At 40.0% G+C, this 18,224-nt stretch overlaps 1 protein-coding gene and 1 non-coding gene across 8 annotated transcripts in view; one reads left to right on the top strand and one right to left on the bottom strand.

Moving 5' to 3' along the window:
- The window catches only part of NCOA7 (nuclear receptor coactivator 7), a 168,810-nt gene that overhangs the window by 96,238 nt on the left and 54,348 nt on the right, over positions 1–18,224 (bottom strand). The gene's annotated exons all lie outside the window — the stretch shown is intronic.
- Positions 10,819–10,945, top strand: LOC111766705 (small nucleolar RNA SNORA24). The gene has a single exon (XR_002798671.1). It is a non-coding gene; the product is annotated as a small nucleolar RNA SNORA24 (small nucleolar RNA).

The raw sequence follows: 18,224 nt of genomic DNA, 5'->3' as shown, positions 1-18,224 counted from the left end.
TCCTACCAGGGAGAATGAGCAGAGCGCCGCAGATATTGTCACCAAACGGGAAGAGTACAGCGCCACCGGGGAGCTTGCTGCGGGATCTGAGAAGGAAGGGGCAACAGAGCTGAGCCACAAGATGCATGAACCCCAGTCGGCCATTCTTAACGCCACGCCAACTCTGGGCCTTTCTGAATAAGGCGCTCTACCTAATTCACGACCTTTTCCACTTGAGGGAACTTGAGAGCTTTTTTTCACTTGTGTCCAAAGGAGCACTAACTAATAAACAGAACAATTACTATTTATAAATAGATGAGGGCTATGGATAAAGTTCTTTGTTATAATGAATGCCAAAATCTGTCTCTGAAGTTTCTATCCATTGGTTTGTGTTCTCCCTGGTAACATGGAGAAGTGAGACTTCTGCTCCTAGTTGCGGGCCCTTTGAAATTTGAAGCAGGGCCTGCCCACTTCTACCAGTTTTTTTTTCCTCCATCTGGCTACATGGTTCTAGTACCTTCCATCCTCTTCAAATCAAGACACGTCTGTGCTCCAGATGACATTCACTCCTGATGAGACTCGTTGCTGTCACATGAACATAGTGACCAGTGCATGCAGAATCTCATCTGTGTCCTGACCAGAAAGGCATAAAAGCCTACCACCCTCTCCTGCATTCAATGCACCTCACACTTCGGGCTGTCCAGGATGACACTGCTGTTAGGGCTGTCAGACCATCAGTAAGAGATGGCCTCTTGGCAAGTACTGGTGAGTGGACTGATGGAAGAAACAAAGGGAGGAAGGAAAGGAGGAGTAAGAAGAAGGGAACATAGGAAAGGAAGGGAGGGAAGGAAAGAGAGAATAAAGAATGAGCAGTAAGAAAGGAAAGAAAGAAGAAAATATGGAAGGAAAATAAAGACAGAAAAAGGGGAGGAAGAAGCTAACAGGGAACAAGACTTCCTCACAACAATAACCTTCATGAAGCATGTGCTTTACAGCAGAATGTTCAAATTCCATGAGAAGCAGTTTATGGGAATGCAAATGGGGCACAATTTTTGGAGGGCAATTTGGAATAACTGTCAAAAATTTAACTGCACAAACCCAGGCTTTAATTGCTGGTAGAAATTTATTATATAGCTATGTTTGCAGGAAAACAAAGTATGCACACAATGTAAATCAATGCAACAATATAATAAACACATGGAACTGTTATTTTTGAAAAGTCCAGTTATAGCATTAGGCTAAAACAATTTTAAAAAAAGGAAACAAGAGAGTTATAAAAGCCTATTCACGGGGGGAAATATTATACATGCACACAAAATTCTGAAAGACTAGCTACGATCCTATTACCAGAGTTACTTCTGAGGACTAGGAGAGTTTGGGGACACTTTAAAAACCATAAGCTACACCTTTTGCACCATTTGCATTTCTATCATTCATAGTAAGTACTTACTATTTTTTAAACCACGAAAAGGTGTGAGCCCCTTCAGTCAGTAAAAACCATCTTCCTTCTACTTAACCTTCTGTTCTTCTATACTCTATTTTTCATTTCAATGAGAGCAATGCTTCATCATGTTGCTCCCTTGACTAGTTTGGATTACGAGCTCCCTGGGGCACAGAGTTGCATGTTCATGCTGTGTTGCAGTGTTCCAGCTTCAGGGTATAGCTGGATCGAGGGAGCAGTGGACTGGAGCCAGGGGTCTCAGTGGACATTTTCTAGTTCTCATCTCACCGGACCATCCCGCTGCAATCAACACTACCCACCAGGCTCTCCTCCCCTGACACAATACCTTTTTCTGGCTTTTTCTTTCTTCTTTTTTTTTTTTAAGATTTATTCCCTATTTATTTCTCTCCCCTTTCCCCGCCCCCAGTTGTCTGCTCTCTGTGTCCATTCACTGTGTGTTCTTCTGTGACCGCTTCTATCCTTATCAGAGGCACAGGGAATCTGTGTTTCTTTTTGTTGCATCATCTTGTTATGTCAGCTCTCCATGTATGCAGCGCCATTCTTGGGCAGGCTGCACTTTCTTTCGCATTGGGCGGCTCTCCTTACGGGGCACACTCCTTGACCATGGGGCTCCCCTATGCGGGGGACAGCCCTGTGTGGCAGGGCACTCCTTGCATGCATCAGCACTGCACATGGGCCAGCTCCACACGGGTCAAGGAGGCCCAGGGTTTGAACCGTGGACCTCCCATGTAGTAGGTGGACGCCCTATCCATTGGGCCAACTCCACTTCCCTTTCTGGCTTTCTTGACACCACTGCACCTTGCACTGAGGGACCTTGCCATCTCAATTCCCTAGTGTTAGTGTTCAAGAAAAAGGCAGGAGTGGTTGGTGGAGCCTAGGAGAACACTGATGTCAAGAGGCCAGAGAGGTCAGCAGAGTTTGAGGTATGTGGGCTTTGTTATCCAAGAGGAGGAGATTCCAGTTGATTTCAAGGGCTATAAGAAGGAAGATTCAGACCAGGGTATGAGATGATCTGATTAGTGTTTAACTTCTTTCCCTCTGGTTCCTTTGTGAAGAACGGATTGTAGAGGGCAAGATAGAAGCTGGGAGACCAGTGATCCAGGAGAGGGATGATGATGATTGGGAGATGAAGGGAAGTGGAAAGACTCAAGGTGCTCTGGAGAGGAAGCCAGCAGGGTTTGCTGATGAATTCAACAAGAAAAGTGATGGTAAGAGGAATGAACGCTAACTCCTAGATTTGTGGTTTAAGCTAATGAGTAGATGGCTGTGCTTCCTGAGATGAAGAAGAGTAGGGATGGAAGGGGTTTGGGAGTTCTCAGTTCATACTCTCTCCCCAAGAGACTCATCGCCTGTGGCTTCCATTTTTCATTCATAAGCTGGTAACTCTTAACATTATACCTCTAACCCAGAATCATACTCCAAGCTCTTCCCTGCATATCCACCCCATGCCCAGGCTCCGTGTGCTCTTCACAGAGACTCACCTAGCTCAACATGGCCAAAACCCCAAACCGAGCCTGTCATTTGTCTTCCCCAAACCCGGTCCCCTGAGGTGTTTCCTGTCTTGCGGGGGGATCGCTATCCACTCAGCTGTCCATGCCAGGAACCTGCGCCCTCTTCCTCCTCACTTGCAACCTGTCACCATGGCCAAGTCCTGTGGAATCTACCTTCTACCTTGACACTGCTGCTTCCTCTGCCAATGACACTCCCCAGCAGCCTTTACCTAGTTCATTACTATTATCCCTCAGAGATCAGGTCAAACGTCACTTCTCATGAAAACCTGATCTGAAACTCAGACAAGGTCAGGTCCCCTGCTACAGCATCTCACACTGCCACATAGTCTTTTCTTTATAGCACTTATCGATAGTGTAATTAAATAATTACTACTGCAATTTGTTATTTAATATCAAACTCTTCCATGAAAAGGTAAGCTCCATGAGGGTAGGGACAGTATCTATCTTAGTCATCGCTGTATACTCAGTGCTCAGCACAGTATCCACAATACACAATAAAAACAAAATGTTTGTTGAATGAATGAATGAATGAATGAATGAATGAATGACCCGAACTGGCCACTAACTGACCCTCAGTAAAAAACAATCTCTCAAGATTCAGTAAGTCAGGCGGCGGACTTGGCCCAGTGGTTAGGGCATCCGTCTACCACATGGGAGCTCTGCGGTTCAAACCCCGGGCCTCCTTGACCCGTGTGGAGCTGGCCCATGTGCAGTGCTGATGCGCGTAAGGAGTGCCCTGCCACGCAGGGGTGTCCCCCGCGTAGGGGAGCCCCACGCGCAAGGAGTGCGCCCATCAGGAGAGCCGCCCAGCGCGAAAGAAAGTGCAGCCTGCCAGGAATGGTGCCGCCCACATGGAGAGCTGACAAAAAGATGATTCAACAAAAAGAAACACAGATTCCCGTGCCACTGACAACAACAGAAGCGGACAAAGGCGATGCAGCAAATGGACACAGAGAACAGACAACCAGGGTGGGGGGGAAGGGAGAGAAATAAATAAATAAATAAATCTTAAAAAAAAAAAAAAAGATTCAGTAAGTCATTCCTACCAAGAAGTTGGCTTAGATGGTTTTCAAGGTATTTTCTAGCCCTAAATTTCTATTAAAATAAACAAATAACTATGTAAATAAATCTAAATTATTTAGGACTTGATTATTTAGAGAACAAAAATCTTAGTGAATTTTATGAAATTTCTTAGAATTTTCTTATAGAATGAGGAACTTTACTATTCCACATGGGGATTAATAAGTAATATTAATATTTTTAAATTGTCTTAGGTTTATTTAGTGATATTTCAGATACAGAGACAAATGTTTCTTGAAAGCTTTGCACGGTTAAAATCAAACACTTGTGTTTCTTACAAAAAAAACAAAAATAAGCCACCCACATATCTCTTTAAATACTCTCTCACTGTGTAGCAAAGTACATCTTAATTTTAAAGATTCTTCATCATTTTTACATAAGAAATTCCTGCCTACCAAATGGCTTTTTGTAGGCATTAAATTTTTTAAAAACAGCAAAAAGCCTTGCATCTTAACATGTCAAATTTTTTTGAAAGGTCCATTATCATCTCTCAGAGGAAACAACTTTTATGGAAGCAACAAAAAGGAAAGGAAGAAAAGACAGAATGAAGAAAGGAAGAAGGAATTTAAGCCAGTGCCACTATAATTTCTCAACAGAAAGAGGACCGTGGCAGAACTGAGTTATGGAGGGGGGAGGGAAGGCTCAGGGAGCTATCTTAAAGCTGTACCACGAAGTAAGCTGACTCCATTTATTAGGACTGCATGCTAATTTGGGGTGGCATGTTGTGCTGGTGGGAGTCTTTTGTAGACCCCAGAAAATGCTGTTCTTAAAGCAAACCCATTCCTGTGCCTGTAAACCTATTATAGATGGGACCTTTTGATTAGATTCAGTTAAGGGGCCATTTGATTAGATCACTTTTGATCGGAACACTTCAGTTAAGGGCCTCTGATAAGATTGCAGGACCCAAAGTGGGGCTTAATCCTCTTACTGGAGTCCTTTATAAACAGAAGACTAAAAAGTACAGACACAGAAAAAAGCTGCAGAGACAGAGAAAGTCCGAGACTGAGAGAGAAGTCCCAGAGACTGGAATCAGGGGAGTACAGTGGCACAGAAAGAGGCCCATGAGAGGCTGAAAGAGAAGAGACCCGGAGGAAAGGGAGAAGCCATATGCCTGCTTGCCCATACCCGAGCTGGTGAGGGCTGGAGAAAGTGTGCCTGGAGAAGGCAGAGACCAGCAGAGCAGCCAGTACGCCCTACCATGTGCATGATCACCACAGCTGAGCTCAGAGAGAAAGACGTTTTAGATGACACCACCGTGTGCCTGGTGACCCACAGCTGCAACTTGGTGAGGCAGCATCTCTTGACAATGTCTTGATTTGGACATTTTCATGGCCTCAGAACTGTAAGCTTTTAATAAATTCTGATTATAAAAGCCAGCCCATTTGGGGTATATTGCATCGACAGCCTTTAGCAAACCAAAACACATGTAGAAAGGGAAGTACAGACAGCAATGGGCAGTGGTGGAGCCCAAAGTCCCCAAAGCACCCCTTGCCTCCACTCTGACTGAAACAAAAAGACCAGCCCCACTAATTTCCTCCAGGAGTTTTAATTGTCTGCCTAGTTGACTAAATGTTTTATATGATGTCTGCAATCTTCACTATAAAGCTCATTTGCCTTTCCCAGTTTCTGCTGTTTCTTAATTTCTCATTTCCTCCTTAATGAGGTAAACTATGCCAATTACTTAATATTTATATCCCCAGATTAGGCTAATAGCTTCACTCCAAAGTAACACAGATTGGGCCAGAAAATTTACCTGTAACAATAAATGTTTCCTTAAGCATACTTTCTGGAAGTTAGAAAAAGAATTTATCTAAGCTGTAGGAAAGCAAACTATTCTGAAGCTGCAAAGACAAACTGAAACCAGCAACAGAATTCTGGTGAGTAGAACATGTGGCAGAAGAAAAAGAAGGCCCACAGACCAAGCTGTGCTGTGATATAACAGTGTGATGATGTCCCAATGACATGAAATCTGGGCCAGCCAGGCTGTGGTCAACAGGGTGGCAGAGAGGTCCTAGCAGTCCATCAGCCCTGCCCTGTAATTATAATTTTACTTGTAGAAATACGTACCCAAGAAGTAAAACTGGTGTCACATTTCACCATAGCTGGTTGTGAACTTTGAGCAGCACACCAGCCAAAGCTGATAAAAAGCTGAACTTTGAGCATCTTTGCTAAGCCCTCACAGGCCCTAACTGAAGGTGCTTTACTATACAGTGAAAAACTGTGACTGGTTAAAACTAATTTCTTGTGGACTTACGGACTCATTCCTCCTATCCAGGCTGTAAACTTCAGTCCTTAATTAGTATAACCAACAAACTGGTGTGTGTTCTCCTGCCAGCGCTTGTTTTGCTGGTCTCTTTAGAAGTTAAAGAGGAAGAGTGAAGGAAAGCGGACTTGGCCCAGTGGATAGGGCATCCACCTACAACATGGGAGGTACACGGTTCAAATTCGAGACCTCCTTGACCCGTGTAGAGCTGGCCCATGTGCAGTGCTGATGCGCGCAAGGAGTGCCCTGCCACGCAGGGGTGTCCCCCGCGTAGGGGAGCCCCACGCGCAAGGAGTGCACCCTGTAAGGAGAGCCACCCAGCGCGAAAGAAAGTGCAGCCTGCCTAAGAATGACACCGCACACATGGAGAGCTGACACAACAAGATGACGCAACAAAAAGAAACACAAATTCCCGTACCACTGACAACAACAGAAGCAGACAAAGAAGACACAACAAACAGACACAGAGAATAGCCAACCGTGGTGGGGTGGGGGGGAAAGGGAGAGAAATTAATAAATAAATCTTTAAAAAAAAAAAAAAAAGAGGAAGAGTGAAGTATTTGGGGTCTCCCTCTCCGGGAGACGGAAGGAACCAAAAGTAGACCTGGTAGGGTTAGTTAGGGTTGGCACAAAACATAACAAAGTGGCAGAGAGCCTCCTAAGAATTATCAAAACCATCCATCAAGAATGTAGCCAGACATACATGGCCAAGGGACTGATTCCCAACGGAAGCAACCTGAAATGACTCCCTAGTGCCTTTCAAGTTCTGGGTGGGAAGCCTGTGGATCAGAGCCCTTGATGATGTTGTTCTCTTATTTGTTGTTGAAGACTGTGACTTTAAGTGAAAAGGAAGATATGGAAGAATACAGGAGATGGTGTGAAAGAATCACTGAAACAATAGGCTTCTCTCAGAGAACAAAGGGATCTCAGTGTCCTGGTCACATGCAAATCCCGTGCACTTTCACATCTCTATGTACCCACACATGGTCTTCCCTCCGCCATAGAGGCCCCTCCTTCTTTTCCTCTTCACGGCAAACTTTGGCTCACCTGTGAAGACAGCCCAAATGTCTTCTTTCATGATGACTCCTCGGCTCTGCTGGACAGTCAGTTCTTCTACGTCATACCCTCAGCCCTCGGCTGCCACCCTGGTTCCAGCATCCATCCCACTGCTAGTACTTTCTTAAGTATCCTGTTATCTCACCTGGCTGTGCAGTCCTAGAAATGTTGGCTAAGGGAAAGCATAGGTGAGTACGCACTCATGGCCAGGGAATGGAAAGGAAGTGGCTCAAGCAGAATGACATGTTCTTCTAAAACTGACTCTGTCAACTCCAAAACGAATGGGTCTGTGGAAAAGGCAAAGCTGAAAGGAAGTAGCTCAAGAAATAAATGTGCCCAATGAACTCGGGTTGTTGGGATGGCTGGAAGGCCTACAATGAAGCACACACCAAAGCAAATGTTAGAAAACCAATGGGGAGCTAAAGCTCAAAAAGAGCAAAAACGTGTGAAATATGTAAAGGAAAAGTAAGAAGGAAATTTTAGGCTTGGTGAGAGGATGAAGAAAAGGCAAGAAACAGCCAGTGTGCCGCTCACTGCCTGTGGCACACTGGGTGAAGTTATCTTATAAGAGAAAGAAAGCAGATCAAGTCTAATCCTATTTTGCAGCTCTATTAAAGAGAATAAGTGTGTGGGGGGGGGGAGGATGAAGCATCCATGGCTAAGAGGAAATGGGTATCAGAATGAAGAATGAAAATAAGAAAATAAAAGTGTTACTCATCTATTTCAAATGGGCTCATACCTCTAGTCCTGGGGGAAGTAACCCCCTAGTAACGAAACAATAACAGACCCTTTACAAGCAACCTCCAAGGAATCATGGAGAAAAAAATATTGGAAACAGGCAAGAAATATATCCTGGTTCTCAAAAGGAGAAAAAAAAATTCTAGAAATGATACTGACTCCCAGAAATATTAACTAACAGGTCTCTTTGTCAATACAGTAGAGATTTAGGCCTCTGTCCTTCAACTAAAGGATTATGGGCTTCTAAAGTTAGGCACGGTGCCTGTATTAAGAAGATGTAGAAAGAAAAATATGATATCAAGTCAACATAGCTGGGCAATGATAAAAGGAAATGCAGACTTTCCATTCTAATCTGTACATCACTTCTGCTAGCCCACCTGGGGATTAGCTAATTATCTGGTGCTTCTATACCCGACTTACTCTTAGCTTAGAAGTGAAGTACCTCATATAAGAAGCCAATGAAATTAAGCCTTTGTAAAATAGTGCACTTTAAAAAAAAAAAAAAAGGCCAAGGAGACACTCATTTGAATTCTGAATGCAAGAAAAGAAATTATCAGCTGTAATCAGAGCTATATAGATATAAGCACATCACTGCATGTCCTGCATGTTGTTTACTGGAAAATGCAGGTACACCTTTGCTACTAATTGCTCTCAGTACATAGTAGAGGCCACTATAACATGCCCAAGTAGTTGTTCTCATTAAATACACATCAAGTTCCTATGCTGATATCATTGCCAATTAGCAGTAAGATTAGCATTCTTCACTTAATATAAACATGAATGATTGATGCTCATTTATAGTAGAAAAAATACATTAAAATATTATTATTTTAAAATCCAGGCACTTACTGTTTATTTTTAAAATTCATATTAGTAAGGGAAAAATGAATTCTATCAGGGCACTCTGGTTCCTAGCATTGAACACCTGTTTCTTAAACACCTAGGAATTCCGCAATGACCTTTGGACATATATTACAAAGACAGTGTATCATAATATTTTTTTTTACTGTGAGAAAAATTCTTATGGAAAGCTTTCTGCAAAGACAGTTCATTCAAGATGTTTAAACCAAAAATTTCTATTATGGAACAGAATTATTCTAATTACATTTACATTATATTGGGGAGTACCGTGAAGTAGTAGTAAAGAACAAAGGCTTTGGAGCTGGACACAAGTAGGAAGGAATCCTGGCTCCATCACTTGCTAGCTGGGTAATTTGGGGGCTTACTAAACCTCTCTAAGCCTGTTTCCTCACCTATAAAACGAGAGAGAAAAAAAAGACCGAGCACTCAGCAAGAGAGAACCCATCCTACCATCAACACCCACAAGCAAAACTTTACAACACGTTACAGACACTGGTTGGCCAGCAGTGCATGTAACCTGGAGTGACTGACCTCCTGCTTTAATTCTTTGCTAATATCCTCATGGTTTTGCAAAGCAACCATCTTCCACGGTGGAGAAGATACATCACTATGCTAGAGGGTGATGTATTCTGACTCCACATGGAGACATGGAAGCTTGTGTTGAGACCCTCCCAGACCTCAGCTTACAGTGCTCTTCTTTCCACTTCTTCTTATTGTATCCTTTTATTTTAATAAAACTATAATCTGAAGTACAGACTTTCAGTGTGTTCTGTGAGCTGTTCTAACCAATTATTAAACCTGAGGGAGTGAGGGGAACCCCCAAATTTGTAGCCAGTTGCTCAGAACTGCAAGTGGCCTGGGCTTCCCCAACTTGGCAGCTGGTGCCTGAAGGGGAATCTTATGGAAGATAGTTACAAGACTGTAACATGGGGTAGTCAGAACTGGAGTGTGTGAGGTACTATAGTGTTTGCAGAAGTATTTACATTTATAGTTGGTGTCAAGTTACTGAAGCTGTTAACATTGCGTTACTTATATCATTGCATCAGATGATACCAAAAACAAAATGGTCATTTATTCAAAATTAGAGAAAGGTTTTCTCTCATGTAGTAAAACTAAACAGGAAGAAAAAGGTAAAACTTGTATTAGATTCATAACCCAATTAATTTTATAATTTTTTTTTCATGATCTGTTAAAACAATTCAATATCTTATGACACTTAAATATGTGCATATATATAATTAACTTTTATATTTAAAAATCCACTCTTGTGAAAGAAACATAATTATATATTTGCTTACACACGTATGTTCAAGTGTATATAGCTAATTTTTACATATAAAAGAAAAATCTATATTGTATAAGCTCTCTGTTTTGTTTAAAAACATGTAATTTTTCTAACTATCTAGCAGAAGGTGGTTTCGTACAGTAAGAAATAACCCCACTGCAAAAAAAAACAAAAAGGCATAAAACAATTGAAATGGAGATGGCTCAGTCTTCAGTGATCTCACCAGCATCTGCTTCAATTATCTTCTGAAAATGAAATAATCAAATTGCACTTGGGTTTTCTGCTGTGCTAATAAAATTAATCTGAAATATCAAAATTCATCTGCCTTAAATTACATTTTATGCAACTTCTAAAACAAAATATTTTCTAGCCCTATATTGTGAAGAATATGCACTACGGTTGTCACAATCAACAATGACATATTCTCACATATACAAAAGTAATGGAATAATTTATGATTTAGTTCAGATCATCCGTGACAGTGATTTGATTTAAATCACTCCACCTATTCAAAAGTGGGACCAATCCATTTTTATTCTATTCTGCTTTATACAACAGATGTGTTCTTGAAAATCTATGTGCACTCCATCTTTGGGACCTGTCAGCTGTGGCATTCTCCCTTCCTAGCCAAGGAAAAGCATATTCTTGTTTACTGGCAAAGCTGTCAACATTTAATTGGTACCAGATTCTGACTTGCACAAGTAACATTCTTCACTGTTAAAAACCTGGAGTCATTTGAGTTACTAGGCAAGCTTTTCTAACCAATTTTCAAATGTTTCTAGGAATCTGGACTAACATTTCACAAAGATGATGGCGAATATAACAAGTTGTCAAGAAATCCACAATGATAGAGATGAAACCTTACTCAGGATCTTGCAGTAGATCGCCAAACTTGAATTTGTATTGTGCTGGGGATAACTTCTGGAAACTATAAAGACTTAAATATTGATTGTTAAATAGAGTGTAGTATTTATGCAAAGAATAAAATGGGTGCTTTGCTACAACTGGATAATAAACTAGATTCATCTGGGTAATCATTGAGGATGATTAATAGGTGAATACGGTAAGGTTAAAAAATGAACAGACGGTTTATTTTCATGCGTGGTGGAAAGTTATGCAATTTATTTAAGCAAACATGTGTTTCATACAACATGTGTTGTATGAAAGTCACTTAAAAGTTACAAAAAAATTAGATATAATAAAGGCATATTTCATGAACCACGTGTTCTAGTTAGGGTTCAGTGAAGTTCAGGACACCGGTTTTCAAAAGTTTTCTTGGGAAAACCATGCCCATTTGTATACATATTGATAAGATTTTGGTATAGAGTTTTCTATACTGGAAATATGAGTAAGTGGCTTCTATTTTTACCACTTCATAAGTTCAAATGCTCGTAATTTGGCCATCTGCCTGTCAAGTATCCCATAAGTATACTAAGAAATGCAATTTTAACATTTCATTGATGTAATCCTTACTCTTATATTCTAGTTCTTCTATATTTAATTTTACTTCATACTCTTCATTCTCCACACCTAAATGATTCCTGTCTCCTAACCATATGCTACATTGCTCATTTCAGTCCATAATATCCTACTCCAACATCATCTCTGGCTCTTCTCTCCATATTCTTCTTCAAATGAAATCAGTTGCAAGATTCCAGTAACAGTATTACCGAGAAAACACCCCCTTCTTGTCCACCACCACTTTCTGCCTCAGTAGATGCCAGACCCTGGAGGACCCCTAGTCCAACCATCTCATCTTCCCTTCTTGTCCCTGATGACCCTCAGAAGTTGCTTGCTCTGTGGCCCTGGGACCACGGACCTTGATTTAATTCTGAATCACATCTGCCAACCATGGACCACCCTATATGTCTTGCCAGTACTTAAATGTGGCCCACTCTCCTTTTTAAATTACTGTCTTCATTTACACGTGAGATGCAAACACTGGTATAGTACAGCACAAAATGACCAAGAAAAAAACGATACCATAACCATTCTGTTTTACACAAATTTTATTTGAATTGGGTAAAAGGAGGAAAAGGGAGGTAAAAAATGCATGAACACTTGCTCCATGGCTGAAGCACCAGGCATAAGTGCCCAAACTAGGAATATGTCAGCTATCAAGGCCATTAACTCTGAATCTAGAGAGGAAATAATGGGGAATTCTAGAAATATCCAGAATATAAGCAAAAGGAGAGGAGATTCCTGACTTTTATGTTGGTATGTTGAATGAGGAGAGATTCCCTAGTTTATTCCAAGCTCCCTAAGACCATCTTCGTACTGAAAATCAGAAAATACCTATTTAGTACTTAAATATATTTCTTTTTATCATTTTGGTCAGTGATATCCTTGAACTGATAACTCATAAGGTTCTATATAATTCAATTCAATATAGTTTAATGAAGAATGTGGAGTAAAGATTAAGAGTGAGGGCTATGAAGTGGTATCTTATTGTGGTTTTGATTTTCATTTCCCTAATGCCTAATGATGTTGAGCATTTATTTATGTATTTATTGGACATTTGTATATCTTCTTTAGAGAATTGTCTATTCAAGCCTTTTGCCTATTTTTAAATTAGTTTGTCTGTCTTTTTGTTGTTGCATTGTAAAAGTTCTTTATTTATTCTGGATATTAAGGCCTTATCTGCTACATGATTTGAAACTTTTTTCTCTCATTCTATAGGTTGTCTTCATACCCACAAGGATGGCTGTTTTTAATAAAATGGAAAATAACATGGGTTGGAGAGGATGCAGAGAAACTGGAACTCTAGTACCTTGTTAGTGAGAAAGTAAAATGGTGCAGCCATTGCAGAAGGCAATATAGTGGTTCCTCAAAAAGTTAACTATATACCCACTTCTAGGTATATATTCAAAGAGAGTGAAAACAGAGCCACAAACAGATCCTTGTACAGTAATGTTTATAGCAGCATTAAACATAAACATAATAGCTGAAAGCTGGAAACATCCCTAATGTCCATCAACAAACGAATGGATAAATACAAGATGGTACATGCACACAGTGAAATATTATTCACTTCGCATGAAGTTATAAGACATCCTACAACATGAAACAATCTTGAAAACATTATGCTCAGTGAAATAAGCAAGGCCCATATGGACAAAAATTGCATGATATCCCTTTACAAGAGATGACTAGAAATAGATTAGAGATTGGGGCAGGAGGGGAAGAGAGAGAGAATGTCTGTTTTAAAAATTAAAAAGAGTAAGAGCTATGGGGTTGTAGCAGTTTGATATTATTGATGAATTCCAAAAAGAAATATTGGATTATGTTTGTAAACTGGTCTTTTCCTCTGGGCATATGAGATTATATTGGATTCACAGGTTTACTTGACAAAGGGGTAGGGACTCACAGATAAAAGGCATGGCAAAGGACAGAGTTAAAGGGCTTTTAATGTTGGAGTTTTGATGTTGGAGTTTGATGCTGAAGTCTTAAGTCGGAGCCCCAAGGAGAGAGACAGAGCCATTCGACTGATAGTCTACAGCTGACCTTGTAGGGAGAGGCAAAGCCTCATCGTCTACAGCAGTCCTTGTGGAGAAAACAGGAGCTGAGCCCAGAGGAACCCAGGAAGCTTGAACCCTCCCAGACGTCGGCAGCCATCTTGCTCTAACACATGCAAATAGACTTTGGTGAGGGAAGTAACTTATGCTTTCTGGCCTGGTATCTGTAAGCTCCTACCCAAATGAATACCAACCAATTTCTGGTATTTGCATCAGCACCCCTTTGGCTGACTAATGCAGGGCTTGTGGGGTCAGGTACACCAGAAGAGTCCGGGATCTGCCCTTTCATAAATAACATGACCTAAGGCAAGTTTTGCAACCTCTTAACCATACTTAGGATGATAATGGGACCTATTTCATGGGATAACTATGGGATTACATGAGAATGCAAACGAGTCTGACACATAGTAAACCTTCAACAAATGTGAGCTATCATTCAACTGACTATTAGGTGCAGGGCACCGAGCTAGACCTGGTGAGAAGCATAAAATGGAAAAGAGCTGACAATAAAAAATAATGAATAAATAAGGCCTACAGGTTGAGTGTTACTGGGTGTACCCCAAGGCAGACAATGTTAAGGGCCCCAAGTGCAGGCCCCCTGAGTCTGCGGGATGGGAGGGCACGGGGTGGAACGGTGAGGTGGGGAGTACATTAAGGGAAACAGGTGGGGCCACAAATTAAGATGGGGGAGGTTCTGACGAAATGATGTGCAAAGAGAGGATAGCAGAGAGAACCCTTCGCATGGAGAAGGCAAAGTGTAAGACATGCAGAGAAAATCAAAGCAGGAGAAAAAGACAGAAATAAAGGATTGTGCAGAACCTTGAATGCCAGCAAGGAGGATCTGGGAGGCAGAAGTGACATACCTGAGCTGTACATCGCGGGTACTCACCTGGCAAGAAGGGGGGTGGGGGTGGATATGGAATTAGCATCTGATTTCTGAGGGTAGAGGGGGAGAGGATTGTCTGTTGGAACTTCCAGATGTGTGTTTTGGGAGAAGAGAAAGGAAGATTTGTACTGAAAGCAGCAACAGCTGAATTGCAACTGTAACCTATGAAGCTTCTCAGAGCTATGCGCACAAAGCATTTTCTGGATCAAAACTCAGTATTCCCTTGCTAAAGAGTCTTTGCACCAGCAACAATGAAAGGTTTCAAAGGCACATGGCAAAAGGATCTCAAGCCTCTGGTACCAAGTTTAAGTCCAAACACAAGAGTTGGTTCAATTGAAATCTTCCTCAATTGCTAGAACATTGCTTAAAATGGGGTGAAGAACAGTTGTAATCAGTTATTTTCCATGTGCTTGGGGGCCTTCCTTGGAGGCTTTTGTTCTGGAGTCTGGAGTCTTGGGTCTTTCTGTAGAGGCTGTCACTGTAGCATGTTTAAGAAAAGTTTCAGGGGATAAATAAACTCCCTGAAATTTACACAAAACTGCATGTCTGTGCATTCTTACTTTTTCTCATTTTCTTATTTATTCCTGTTTTTCTCACTTAGGTGACATGCTTTTATATTAGAATTCAGTGGTGCTTTATTGGCAAAAGCACTATTTAAAGACTATGTATTTTAATTCATTCAATCCTCATGACAACCTTTTAAGGTGCATAGTATTATTATACCCACTTTAGAGAAAAGATAACTATACCCTCAGCAGCACTGCTAGTAAGTAGCTCTACAGAGAAGAAACCTACAGGAGGCCCAAAAGGAAAAGCTGCCCAAGTTTCATGCCCATGACAGTTCCATCTGGTTGTTTTCTTAGGTCATGACTTTATTGGGGCTCTCTCCAACATCTGATACAGCCTAGATGAGCCTAGAATTTTAGGTTAAATAGACATGCTTCTCACTGATCTTCGAAATGAGTGTTATAGGGAGCCCTCAGTATGGAAATTATATTTATAGAATAGGAATTTTATATAAGGCTGTCTTGAACAATTGGTTGATCTGCTTTAGATCAATAACTTTTTTTTTTTGTTTTTTTGTTTTTGTTTTTGTTTTTACATCTGCTGGTTATTTTATTTTTTCACTTTAAAGACAAGACCAAAATCAAAACCTCTGAACTTACAGTTTTCAACCTGAAAGAATTAAAGAATTGTTGTAATTTAAAATAGCATCAATAAAGGAAAGTCTTATGAGTATTAATGGATGATACTGAAATAGGATAAAGTATAAACATCTTATTTTGTTCTTAATTTGAAGTTGCCAGTGAAATCAATTACAAATATTTACTCAGAAAGATGCTACACTCAAAAACTGATAATGACTATTCAAAATTAAATTTATGGAATATCTAGAAAATGGATTTAATTGGAACCTGCAGGCAGATTTATCATATTCATTCTTTAAAGTCTCAGAAGGCCACTGTTTTCATATAAATTAGTTTTAAAATTATCCCCCTTTAGTGTTTTCAATTGTCATAACATGGTCATAAAACAAAGAACCAAATAATTTCAATCACTAATACAATTTAGACAAAAATTCTCACGTGTCAGTACTTTTAATGTTGTGTTCATCAAATTATAGTAAGAAGACAACTATAAACAAGATGCAGTCACTCTATTCTTAGATCAATAACTTTCAAAGAAATTCGTTTCTCAAAGATGAAAAAAGTAACGTCATTCCCAGAGAACTAACCACTAAAGAATCCCCTAAATCAATGAGTCATTGTCAAACTTTTTGAGCATAGCCCACAAAAATATTTTAGATTGTGATTCAATATTCATAAATATTTAAAACAAAATTTTCATAAATTATTTTTTATTCTGACTATATATAACACACTGTTCTTTTCTATTTCAGTCTAATTTAGTCCTATTTAGTTCCATCCCATTAAAAAAAATGCTGGTTGTTATCCACTAAATTTATTTCATAATGCCCCAATGGATAGTGACCTACAGCCTGAAAAACAATGTACTACATGGAATCAGATCAAGCGGCTCTGCCTGCTCCCTAAAAAATGAAGCAAAATGCACATGTGTAAACTGTTAATAGCTACATATTTATAAATCTTTTTTAATCTCTAGAAAAAGTTAATGATTCCCTGTAAACATTACAGATCACAGTTGACCATGGATGATTTTGTAGTAATGAATGACAAGTAATATGCAAATATTCCTTTAAGGGCCTCTTGCCTGGTTCCAACTCAACCAGCAAGACAGGAAACATAAGCCTTAAGCAAGATTATAGTTTATGCAAGAGTTTTATTGGTCAAGTAATCATTTCAAAAAACTTCCCTGCAACTTTTCCAAAATGGTTTCAAAAGGGAGCAAACGTGCATACTTAATAATATAATTGCTGAATATTGAAAAATTTTAGCAATAAAAATGAACACTCCCAAACCATTTCTATCTCACATTGAAAGAGCAGTTTAATATATTCTTAGTCCATCAACAAGTCAACAATTTAACATTGTCACATGCTAGCTACTATTTAACAGGTGCAAGAAGAAAGCAATGAACTGTTGCAGAGTAGCCACTCCCAGACAGTCCACCTGGCAGGAGACCGACTGTAAACACTAAGCAAATAAGAGCAATGACGACCATTCACCAGGGAGTTCTTGACAGGCACCATGGATCAAAACAGGCCCAGGTCCCTAAAAGCAACAACGACCGTGGTCAGCTAGGGTGGTTCTTTGAAATGGAAATCAAATTTAGTTTCTAGTACAGTCAACTAAAAATCCTATTTCCAAAGCTATATACAATTTATCCTACTTATCACATTCTAATGCTCCCAGCATGTTCTAAGAGCCTTTTCAAAGTGAAAATGAATATTTGATAAGCAATTCCAATATCACCTCCAATTTCATTACAAAGACCCTTCCGTAATGAAAGAATACTTTGATTTTAAAAAACCCTGAGCATTAAAAAGGTTTCTACATGTTCACCAGGCTCTTCTTGGGTCCAGACAACATGGAAAGAAGAAAAAGAATATGAAACACAGAAACAGCAGGCTGAGATTCAGGGCTCAGATCCTTCATTTGAAGACTAAGTAATGTGGGGTAAGTTATTTTACCTCCTGACTCATCATCACCTGCATTTATATCTCACAGGATCATTGAGAAATGCACTTTGGAAAGTACCAACAAGTTCTATTATTATTAACTTAAGACTCAGAAGGCAAAGTGAAACCACATGACCAAATATTAAGGATCTACAGCATTGACATTTGTTAAGCACTTAAACCTGTTCTCCTTTTTTATCTACCAATTCAACTGATAAGATTGTGTGATGGCTAGGCTAATGTGTCAACTCAGCCAGGTAATTATGCCCAGTTGTTTGGTCAAGCAAGCACTGGGCTAATGTAATACAAAGACATTTATGGACTTCAGTCATCAGTGAGTTTATTGCATAGATGGCTGATTACATCTACAATCAACCATGAGATAGCTGTCAGAAATGAATGATGCTTTATCCAATCAGTTGAATGCTTTAAAAAGGGAAGTGATTTCAGCATACAGGGAGAATTTTCCAGCTCGATTTTGGACAGCC

The sequence above is a fragment of the Dasypus novemcinctus genome, chromosome 11 (assembly GCF_030445035.2).
Source record: "Dasypus novemcinctus isolate mDasNov1 chromosome 11, mDasNov1.1.hap2, whole genome shotgun sequence".
Taxonomy (NCBI): Eukaryota; Metazoa; Chordata; class Mammalia; order Cingulata; family Dasypodidae; genus Dasypus; species Dasypus novemcinctus.
Note: the sequence above shows the minus strand (reverse complement) of the source record. Positions and strands in the feature narration are given on the sequence as shown.